Source organism: Phytophthora sojae (genome assembly GCF_000149755.1).
Source record: "Phytophthora sojae unplaced genomic scaffold PHYSOscaffold_7, whole genome shotgun sequence".
In the NCBI taxonomy this organism is placed as follows: Eukaryota; Oomycota; class Peronosporomycetes; order Peronosporales; family Peronosporaceae; genus Phytophthora; species Phytophthora sojae.
This window is the reverse complement of record NW_009258121.1, coordinates 2,094,662-2,103,392: the sequence shown is the minus strand read 5'-3', so window position 1 is coordinate 2,103,392 and position 8,731 is coordinate 2,094,662. Positions and strand designations below refer to the sequence as shown.

Below are 8,731 nucleotides of genomic sequence, written 5' to 3'. Positions count from 1 at the left end.
TGTCGGAACACCAAACAGCGCTGGTCGAAATTGACCCACAGCTCGCTTGAGCCCGGGGCCAGCCACACCGACTGCAGCCGGTCAGTAGGAGTCGTCGCGGGTGAGAAACAGCGCGGCAGCAGCGAGCACGATGGGCACGCCATGGTAGGCAGCATGCCAGACACCGCAGAGGCGCAGAAACGAGTGCGGCGAGCACAGCAAAAGGACGCAAAAGTGCCGCGACCCGGGATCGAACCAGGGACCTTCAGATCTTCAGTGACGCTCTCCCAACTGAGCTATCGAGGCGCCAAAAGTCAAACCTACCCGCCTGCCCCAAAATTTTGCGCCCTCGCATGCACAACACAACGCTTCCCGTGCCCACACACGCTGCCCGCACACCGCCGCCGTCCCCTCCTCTACCTACGTGGCCAATCCGATCCCCGCTCCGACGCCATCCCGCATCGAACGAGACCTCCGATCATGCCGAGTGTATCTCGTCGCTACGCACTATTGACGCCGTCCCGAGCGCATTGGCCCGGGCTACCACGTCCTGCCGCCCACTCGGTGCCGTGTTCGTAGCTATACACGTGTCGGAACACCAAACAGCGCTGGTCGAAATTGACCCACAGCTCGCTTGAGCCCGGGGCCAGCCACACCGACTGCAGCCGGTCAGTAGGAGTCGTCGCGGGTGAGAAACAGCGCGGCAGCAGCGAGCACGATGGGCACGCCATGGTAGGCAGCGTGCCAGACACCGCAGAGGCGCAGAAACGAGTGCGGCGAGCACAGCAAAAGGACGCAAAAGTGCCGCGACCCGGGATCGAACCAGGGACCTTCAGATCTTCAGTGACGCTCTCCCAACTGAGCTATCGAGGCGCCAAAAGTCAAACCTACCCGCCTGCCCCAAAATTTTGCGCCCTCGCATGCACAACACAACGCTTCCCGTGCCCACACACGCTGCCCGCACACCGCCGCCGTCCCCTCCTCTACCTACGTGGCCAATCCGATCCCCGCTCCGACGCCATCCCGCATCGAACGAGACCTCCGATCATGCCGAGTGTATCTCGTCGCTACGCACTATTGACGCCGTCCCGAGCGCATTGGCCCGGGCTACCACGTCCTGCCGCCCACTCGGTGCCGTGTTCGTAGCTATACACGTGTCGGAACACCAAACAGCGCTGGTCGAAATTGACCCACAGCTTGCTTGAGCCCGGGGCCAGCCACACCGACTGCAGCCGGTCAGTAGGAATCGTCGCGGGTGAGAAACAGCGCGGCAGCAGCGAGCACGATGGGCACGCCATGGTAGGCAGCGTGCCAGACACCGCAGAGCCGCAGAAACGAGTGCGGCGAGCACAGCAAAAGGACGCAAAAGTGCCGCGACCCGGGATCGAACCAGGGACCTTCAGATCTTCAGTGACGCTCTCCCAACTGAGCTATCGAGGCGCCAAAAGTCAAACCTACCCGCCTGCCCCAAAATTTTGCGCCCTCGCATGCACAACACAACGCTTCCCGTGCCCACACACGCTGCCCGCACACCGCCGCCGTCCCCTCCTCTACCTACGTGGCCAATCCGATCCCCGCTCCGACGCCATCCCGCATCGAACGAGACCTCCGATCATGCGGAGTGTATCTCGTCGCTACGCACTATTGACGCCGTCCCGAGCGCATTGGCCCGGGCTACCACGTCCTGCCGCCCACTCGGTGCCGTGTTCGTAGCTATACACGTGTCGGAACACCAAACAGCGCTGGTCGAAATTGACCCACAGCTCGCTTGAGCCCGGGGCCAGCCACACCGACTGCAGCCGGTCAGTAGGAGTCGTCGCGGGTGAGAAACAGCGCGGCAGCAGCGAGCACGATGGGCACGCCATGGTAGGCAGCGTGCCAGACACCGCAGAGCCGCAGAAACGAGTGCGGCGAGCACAGCAAAAGGACGCAAAAGTGCCGCGACCCGGGATCGAACCAGGGACCTTCAGATCTTCAGTCTGACGCTCTCCCAACTGAGCTATCGAGGCGCCAAAAGTCAAACCTACCCGCCTGCCCCAAAATTTTGCGCCCTCGCATGCACAACACAACGCTTCCCGTGCCCACACACGCTGCCCGCACACCGCCGCCGTCCCCTCCTCTACCTACGTGGCCAATCCGATCCCCGCTCCGACGCCATCCCGCATCGAACGAGACCTCCGATCATGCCGAGTGTATCTCGTCGCTACGCACTATTGACGCCGTCCCGAGCGCATTGGCCCGGGCTACCACGTCCTGCCGCCCACTCGGTGCCGTGTTCGTAGCTATACACGTGTCGGAACACCAAACAGCGCTGGTCGAAATTGACCCACAGCTCGCTTGAGCCCGGGGCCAGCCACACCGACTGCAGCCGGTCAGTAGGAGTCGTCGCGGGTGAGAAACAGCGCGGCAGCAGCGAGCACGATGGGCACGCCATGGTAGGCAGCGTGCCAGACACCGCAGAGCCGCAGAAACGAGTGCGGCGAGCACAGCAAAAGGACGCAAAAGTGCCGCGACCCGGGATCGAACCAGGGACCTTCAGATCTTCAGTGACGCTCTCCCAACTGAGCTATCGAGGCGCCAAAAGTCAAACCTACCCGCCTGCCCCCAAATTTTGCGCCCTCGCATGCACAACACAACGCTTCCCGTGCCCACACACGCTGCCCGCACACCGCCGCCGTCCCCTCCTCTACCTACGTGGCCAATCCGATCCCCGCTCCGACGCCATCCCGCATCGAACGAGACCTCCGATCATGCCGAGTGTATCTCGTCGCTACGCACTATTGACGCCGTCCCGAGCGCATTGGCCCGGGCTACCACGTCCTGCCGCCCACTCGGTGCCGTGTTCGTAGCTATACACGTGTCGGAACACCAAACAGCGCTGGTCGAAATTGACCCACAGCTCGCTTGAGCCCGGGGCCAGCCACACCGACTGCAGCCGGTCAGTAGGAGTCGTCGCGGGTGAGAAACAGCGCGGCAGCAGCGAGCACGATGGGCACGCCATGGTAGGCAGCGTGCCAGACACCGCAGAGCCGCAGAAACGAGTGCGGCGAGCACAGCAAAAGGACGCAAAAGTGCCGCGACCCGGGATCGAACCAGGGACCTTCAGATCTTCAGTCTGACGCTCTCCCAACTGAGCTATCGAGGCGCCAAAAGTCAAACCTACCCGCCTGCCCCCAAATTTTGCGCCCTCGCATGCACAACACAACGCTTCCCGTGCCCACACACGCTGCCCGCACACCGCCGCCGTCCCCTCCTCTACCTACGTGGCCAATCCGATCCCCGCTCCGACGCCATCCCGCATCGAACGAGACCTCCGATCATGCCGAGTGTATCTCGTCGCTACGCACTATTGACGCCGTCCCGAGCGCATTGGCCCGGGCTACCACGTCCTGCCGCCCACTCGGTGCCGTGTTCGTAGCTATAGACGTGTCGGAACACCAAACAGCGCTGGTCGAAATTGACCCGCAGCTCGCTTGAGCCCGGGGCCAGCCACACCGACTGCAGCCGGTCAGTAGGAGTCGTCGCGGGTGAGAAACAGCGCGGCAGCAGCGAGCACGATGAGCACGCCATGGTAGGCAGCGTGCCAGACACCGCAGAGCCGCAGAAACGAGTGCGGCGAGCACAGCAAAAGGACGCAAAAGTGCCGCGACCCGGGATCGAACCAGGGACCTTCAGATCTTCAGTCTGACGCTCTCCCAACTGAGCTATCGAGGCGCCAAAAGTCAAACCTACCCGCCTGCCCCCAAATTTTGCGCCCTCGCATGCACAACACAACGCTTCCCGTGCCCACACACGCTGCCCGCACACCGCCGCCGTCCCCTCCTCTACCTACGTGGCCAATCCGATCCCCGCTCCGACGCCATCCCGCATCGAACGAGACCTCCGATCATGCCGAGTGTATCTCGTCGCTACGCACTATTGACGCCGTCCCGAGCGCATTGGCCCGGGCTACCACGTCCTGCCGCCCACTCGGTGCCGTGTTCGTAGCTATAGACGTGTCGGAACACCAAACAGCGCTGGTCGAAATTGACCCGCAGCTCGCTTGAGCCCGGGGCCAGCCACACCGACTGCAGCCGGTCAGTAGGAGTCGTCGCGGGTGAGAAACAGCGCGGCAGCAGCGAGCACGATGAGCACGCCATGGTAGGCAGCGTGCCAGACACCGCAGAGCCGCAGAAACGAGTGCGGCGAGCACAGCAAAAGGACGCAAAAGTGCCGCGACCCGGGATCGAACCAGGGACCTTCAGATCTTCAGTCTGACGCTCTCCCAACTGAGCTATCGAGGCGCCAAAAGTCAAACCTACCCGCCTGCCCCCAAATTTTGCGCCCTCGCATGCACAACACAACGCTTCCCGTGCCCACACACGCTGCCCGCACACCGCCGCCGTCCCCTCCTCTACCTACGTGGCCAATCCGATCCCCGCTCCGACGCCATCCCGCATCGAACGAGACCTCCGATCATGCCGAGTGTATCTCGTCGCTACGCACTATTGACGCCGTCCCGAGCGCATTGGCCCGGGCTACCACGTCCTGCCGCCCACTCGGTGCCGTGTTCGTAGCTATACACGTGTCGGAACACCAAACAGCGCTGGTCGAAATTGACCCGCAGCTCGCTTGAGCCCGGGGCCAGCCACACCGACTGCAGCCGGTCAGTAGGAATCGTCGCGGGTGAGAAACAGCGCGGCAGCAGCGAGCACGATGGGCACGCCATGGTAGGCAGCGTGCCAGACCCGCAGAGCCGCAGAAACGAGTGCGGCGAGCACAGCAAAAGGACGCAAAAGTGCCGCGACCCGGGATCGAACCAGGGACCTTCAGATCTTCAGTCTGACGCTCTCCCAACTGAGCTATCGAGGCGCCAAAAGTCAAACCTACCCGCCTGCCCCCAAATTTTGCGCCCTCGCATGCACAACACAACGCTTCCCGTGCCCACACACGCTGCCCGCACACCGCCGCCGTCCCCTCCTCTACCTACGTGGCCAATCCGATCCCCGCTCCGACGCCATCCCGCATCGAACGAGACCTCCGATCATGCCGAGTGTATCTCGTCGCTACGCACTATTGACGCCGTCCCGAGCGCATTGGCCCGGGCTACCACGTCCTGCCGCCCACTCGGTGCCGTGTTCGTAGCTATAGACGTGTCGGAACACCAAACAGCGCTGGTCGAAATTGACCCACAGCTCGCTTGAGCCCGGGGCCAGCGACACCGACTGCAGCCGGTCAGTAGGAGTCGTCGCGGGTGAGAAACAGCGCGGCAGCAGCGAGCACGATGGGCACGCCATGGTAGGCAGCGTGCCAGACCCGCAGAGCCGCAGAAACGAGTGCGGCGAGCACAGCAAAAGGACGCAAAAGTGCCGCGACCCGGGATCGAACCAGGGACCTTCAGATCTTCAGTCTGACGCTCTCCCAACTGAGCTATCGAGGCGCCAAAAGTCAAACCTACCCGCCTGCCCCAAAATTTTGCGCCCTCGCATGCACAACACAACGCTTCCCGTGCCCACACACGCTGCCCGCACACCGCCGCCGTCCCCTCCTCTACCTACGTGGCCAATCCGATCCCCGCTCCGACGCCATCCCGCATCGAACGAGACCTCCGATCATGCCGAGTGTATCTCGTCGCTACGCACTATTGACGCCGTCCCGAGCGCATTGGCCCGGGCTACCACGTCCTGCCGCCCACTCGGTGCCGTGTTCGTAGCTATAGACGTGTCGGAACACCAAACAGCGCTGGTCGAAATTGACCCGCAGCTCGCTTGAGCCCGGGGCCAGCCACACCGACTGCAGCCGGTCAGTAGGAGTCGTCACGGGTGAGAAACAGCGCGACAGCAGCGAGCACGATGGGCACGCCATGGTAGGCAGCGTGTCAGACCCGCAGAGCCGCAGAAACGAGTGCGGCGAGCACAGCAAAAGGACGCAAAAGTGCCGCGACCCGGGATCGAACCAGGGACCTTCAGATCTTCAATGACGCTCTCCCAACTGAGCTATCGAGGCGCCAAAAGTCAAACCTACCCGCCTGCCCCCAAATTTTGCGCCCTCGCATGCACAACACAACGCTTCCCGTGCCCACACACGCTGCCCGCACACCGCCGCCGTCCCCTCCTCTACCTACGTGGCCAATCCGATCCCCGCTCCGACGCCATCCCGCATCGAACGAGACCTCCGATCATGCCGAGTGTATCTCGTCGCTACGCACTATTGACGCCGTCCCGAGCGCATTGGCCCGGGCTACCACGTCCTGCCGCCCACTCGGTGCCGTGTTCGTAGCTATACACGTGTCGGAACACCAAACAGCGCTGGTCGAAATTGACCCACAGCTCGCTTGAGCCCGGGGCCAGCCACACCGACTGCAGCCGGTCAGTAGGAGTCGTCGCGGGTGAGAAACAGCGCGGCAGCAGCGAGCACGATGGGCACGCCATGGTAGGCAGCGTGCCAGACACCGCAGAGCCGCAGAAACGAGTGCGGCGAGCACAGCAAAAGGACGCAAAAGTGCCGCGACCCGGGATCGAAACAGGGACCTTCAGATCTTCAGTGACGCTCTCCCAACTGAGCTATCGAGGCGCCAAAAGTCAAACCTACCCGCCTGCCCCAAAATTTTGCGCCCTCGCATGCACAACACAACGCTTCCCGTGCCCACACACGCTGCCCGCACACCGCCGCCGTCCCCTCCTCTACCTACGTGGCCAATCCGATCCCCGCTCCGACGCCATCCCGCATCGAACGAGACCTCCGATCATGCCGAGTGTATCTCGTCGCTACGCACTATTGACGCCGTCCCGAGCGCATTGGCCCGGGCTACCACGTCCTGCCGCCCACTCGGTGCCGTGTTCGTAGCTATACACGTGTCGGAACACCAAACAGCGCTGGTCGAAATTGACCCACAGCTCGCTTGAGCCCGGGGCCAGCCACACCGACTGCAGCCGGTCAGTAGGAATCGTCGCGGGTGAGAAACAGCGCGGCAGCAGCGAGCACGATGGGCACGCCATGGTAGGCAGCGTGCCAGACACCGCAGAGCCGCAGAAACGAGTGCGGCGAGCACAGCAAAAGGACGCAAAAGTGCCGCGACCCGGGATCGAACCAGGGACCTTCAGATCTTCAGTGACGCTCTCCCAACTGAGCTATCGAGGCGCCAAAAGTCAAACCTACCCGCCTGCCCCAAAATTTTGCGCCCTCGCATGCACAACACAACGCTTCCCGTGCCCACACACGCTGCCCGCACACCGCCGCCGTCCCCTCCTCTACCTACGTGGCCAATCCGATCCCCGCTCCGACGCCATCCCGCATCGAACGAGACCTCCGATCATGCCGAGTGTATCTCGTCGCTACGCACTATTGACGCCGTCCCGAGCGCATTGGCCCGGGCTACCACGTCCTGCCGCCCACTCGGTGCCGTGTTCGTAGCTATAGACGTGTCGGAACACCAAACAGCGCTGGTCGAAATTGACCCGCAGCTCGCTTGAGCCCGGGGCCAGCCACACCGACTGCAGCCGGTCAGTAGGAATCGTCGCGGGTGAGAAACAGCGCGGCAGCAGCAAGCACGATGGGCACGCCATGGTAGGCAGCGTGCCAGACACCGCAGAGCCGCAGAAACGAGTGCGGCGAGCACAGCAAAAGGACGCAAAAGTGCCGCGACCCGGGATCGAACCAGGGACCTTCAGATCTTCAGTGACGCTCTCCCAACTGAGCTATCGAGGCGCCAAAAGTCAAACCTACCCGCCTGCCCCAAAATTTTGCGCCCTCGCATGCACAACACAACGCTTCCCGTGCCCACACACGCTGCCCGCACACCGCCGCCGTCCCCTCCTCTACCTACGTGGCCAATCCGATCCCCGCTCCGACGCCATCCCGCATCGAACGAGACCTCCGATCATGCCGAGTGTATCTCGTCGCTACGCACTATTGACGCCGTCCCGAGCGCATTGGCCCGGGCTACCACGTCCTGCCGCCCACTCGGTGCCGTGTTCGTAGCTATAGACGTGTCGGAACACCAAACAGCGCTGGTCGAAATTGACCCGCAGCTCGCTTGAGCCCGGGGCCAGCCACACCGACTGCAGCCGGTCAGTAGGAGTCGTCGTGGGTGAGAAACAGCGCGGCAGCAGCGAGCACGATGGGCACGCCATGGTAGGCAGCGTGCCAGACACCGCAGAGCCGCAGAAACGAGTGCGGCGAGCACAGCAAAAGGACGCAAAAGTGCCGCGACCCGGGATCGAACCAGGGACCTTCAGATCTTCAGTCTGACGCTCTCCCAACTGAGCTATCGAGGCGCCAAAAGTCAAACCTACCCGCCTGCCCCAAAATTTTGCGCCCTCGCATGCACAACACAACGCTTCCCGTGCCCACACACGCTGCCCGCACACCGCCGCCGTCCCCTCCTCTACCTACGTGGCCAATCCGATCCCCGCTCCGACGCCATCCCGCATCGAACGAGACCTCCGATCATGCCGAGTGTATCTCGTCGCTACGCACTATTGACGCCGTCCCGAGCGCATTGGCCCGGGCTACCACGTCCTGCCGCCCACTCGGTGCCGTGTTCGTAGCTATAGACGTGTCGGAACACCAAACATGTAACGGGGTTACACGAGAGTTACCCGAAGGGTTACGAAGTGGGTACACACTGTGTAACTGAAATCAGTAGGAGAATCTGCACACGGCTTTAGAGCCACTGATTATGCATATGACTAGGGTTCACTATGCTAGATAGTGAACGGGATACATTTACACCGTAGGCGGCTTGGCCGCGCTAAAGAGAAATATATTCAGT

At 62.7% G+C, this 8,731-nt stretch overlaps 15 non-coding genes across 15 annotated transcripts; all 15 read right to left on the bottom strand.

Annotated features, from left to right (window-relative positions):
* Positions 1–214: 214 nt before the first annotated feature.
* Positions 215–285, bottom strand: PHYSODRAFT_t1275. Its single transcript has one exon. It is a non-coding gene; the product is annotated as a tRNA-Phe (tRNA).
* Positions 286–781: 496 nt separating this feature from the next.
* Positions 782–852, bottom strand: PHYSODRAFT_t1274. The gene has a single exon. It is a non-coding gene; the product is annotated as a tRNA-Phe (tRNA).
* Positions 853–1,348: 496 nt separating this feature from the next.
* On the bottom strand, positions 1,349–1,419 carry PHYSODRAFT_t1273. The gene has a single exon. It is a non-coding gene; the product is annotated as a tRNA-Phe (tRNA).
* Positions 1,420–1,915: 496 nt separating this feature from the next.
* PHYSODRAFT_t1272 lies at positions 1,916–1,988 on the bottom strand. The gene has a single exon. It is a non-coding gene; the product is annotated as a tRNA-Phe (tRNA).
* A 496-nt stretch (positions 1,989–2,484) lies between these two features.
* On the bottom strand, positions 2,485–2,555 carry PHYSODRAFT_t1271. Its single transcript has one exon. It is a non-coding gene; the product is annotated as a tRNA-Phe (tRNA).
* Positions 2,556–3,051: 496 nt separating this feature from the next.
* PHYSODRAFT_t1270 lies at positions 3,052–3,124 on the bottom strand. The gene has a single exon. It is a non-coding gene; the product is annotated as a tRNA-Phe (tRNA).
* Positions 3,125–3,620: 496 nt separating this feature from the next.
* Positions 3,621–3,693, bottom strand: PHYSODRAFT_t1269. The gene has a single exon. It is a non-coding gene; the product is annotated as a tRNA-Phe (tRNA).
* A 496-nt stretch (positions 3,694–4,189) lies between these two features.
* On the bottom strand, positions 4,190–4,262 carry PHYSODRAFT_t1268. Its single transcript has one exon. It is a non-coding gene; the product is annotated as a tRNA-Phe (tRNA).
* A 495-nt stretch (positions 4,263–4,757) lies between these two features.
* On the bottom strand, positions 4,758–4,830 carry PHYSODRAFT_t1267. The gene has a single exon. It is a non-coding gene; the product is annotated as a tRNA-Phe (tRNA).
* A 495-nt stretch (positions 4,831–5,325) lies between these two features.
* Positions 5,326–5,398, bottom strand: PHYSODRAFT_t1266. Its single transcript has one exon. It is a non-coding gene; the product is annotated as a tRNA-Phe (tRNA).
* Positions 5,399–5,893: 495 nt separating this feature from the next.
* On the bottom strand, positions 5,894–5,964 carry PHYSODRAFT_t1265. The gene has a single exon. It is a non-coding gene; the product is annotated as a tRNA-Phe (tRNA).
* A 496-nt stretch (positions 5,965–6,460) lies between these two features.
* Positions 6,461–6,531, bottom strand: PHYSODRAFT_t1264. Its single transcript has one exon. It is a non-coding gene; the product is annotated as a tRNA-Phe (tRNA).
* A 496-nt stretch (positions 6,532–7,027) lies between these two features.
* PHYSODRAFT_t1263 lies at positions 7,028–7,098 on the bottom strand. Its single transcript has one exon. It is a non-coding gene; the product is annotated as a tRNA-Phe (tRNA).
* A 496-nt stretch (positions 7,099–7,594) lies between these two features.
* On the bottom strand, positions 7,595–7,665 carry PHYSODRAFT_t1262. Its single transcript has one exon. It is a non-coding gene; the product is annotated as a tRNA-Phe (tRNA).
* A 496-nt stretch (positions 7,666–8,161) lies between these two features.
* Positions 8,162–8,234, bottom strand: PHYSODRAFT_t1261. Its single transcript has one exon. It is a non-coding gene; the product is annotated as a tRNA-Phe (tRNA).
* Between the last annotated feature and the right edge of the window lie 497 nt (positions 8,235–8,731).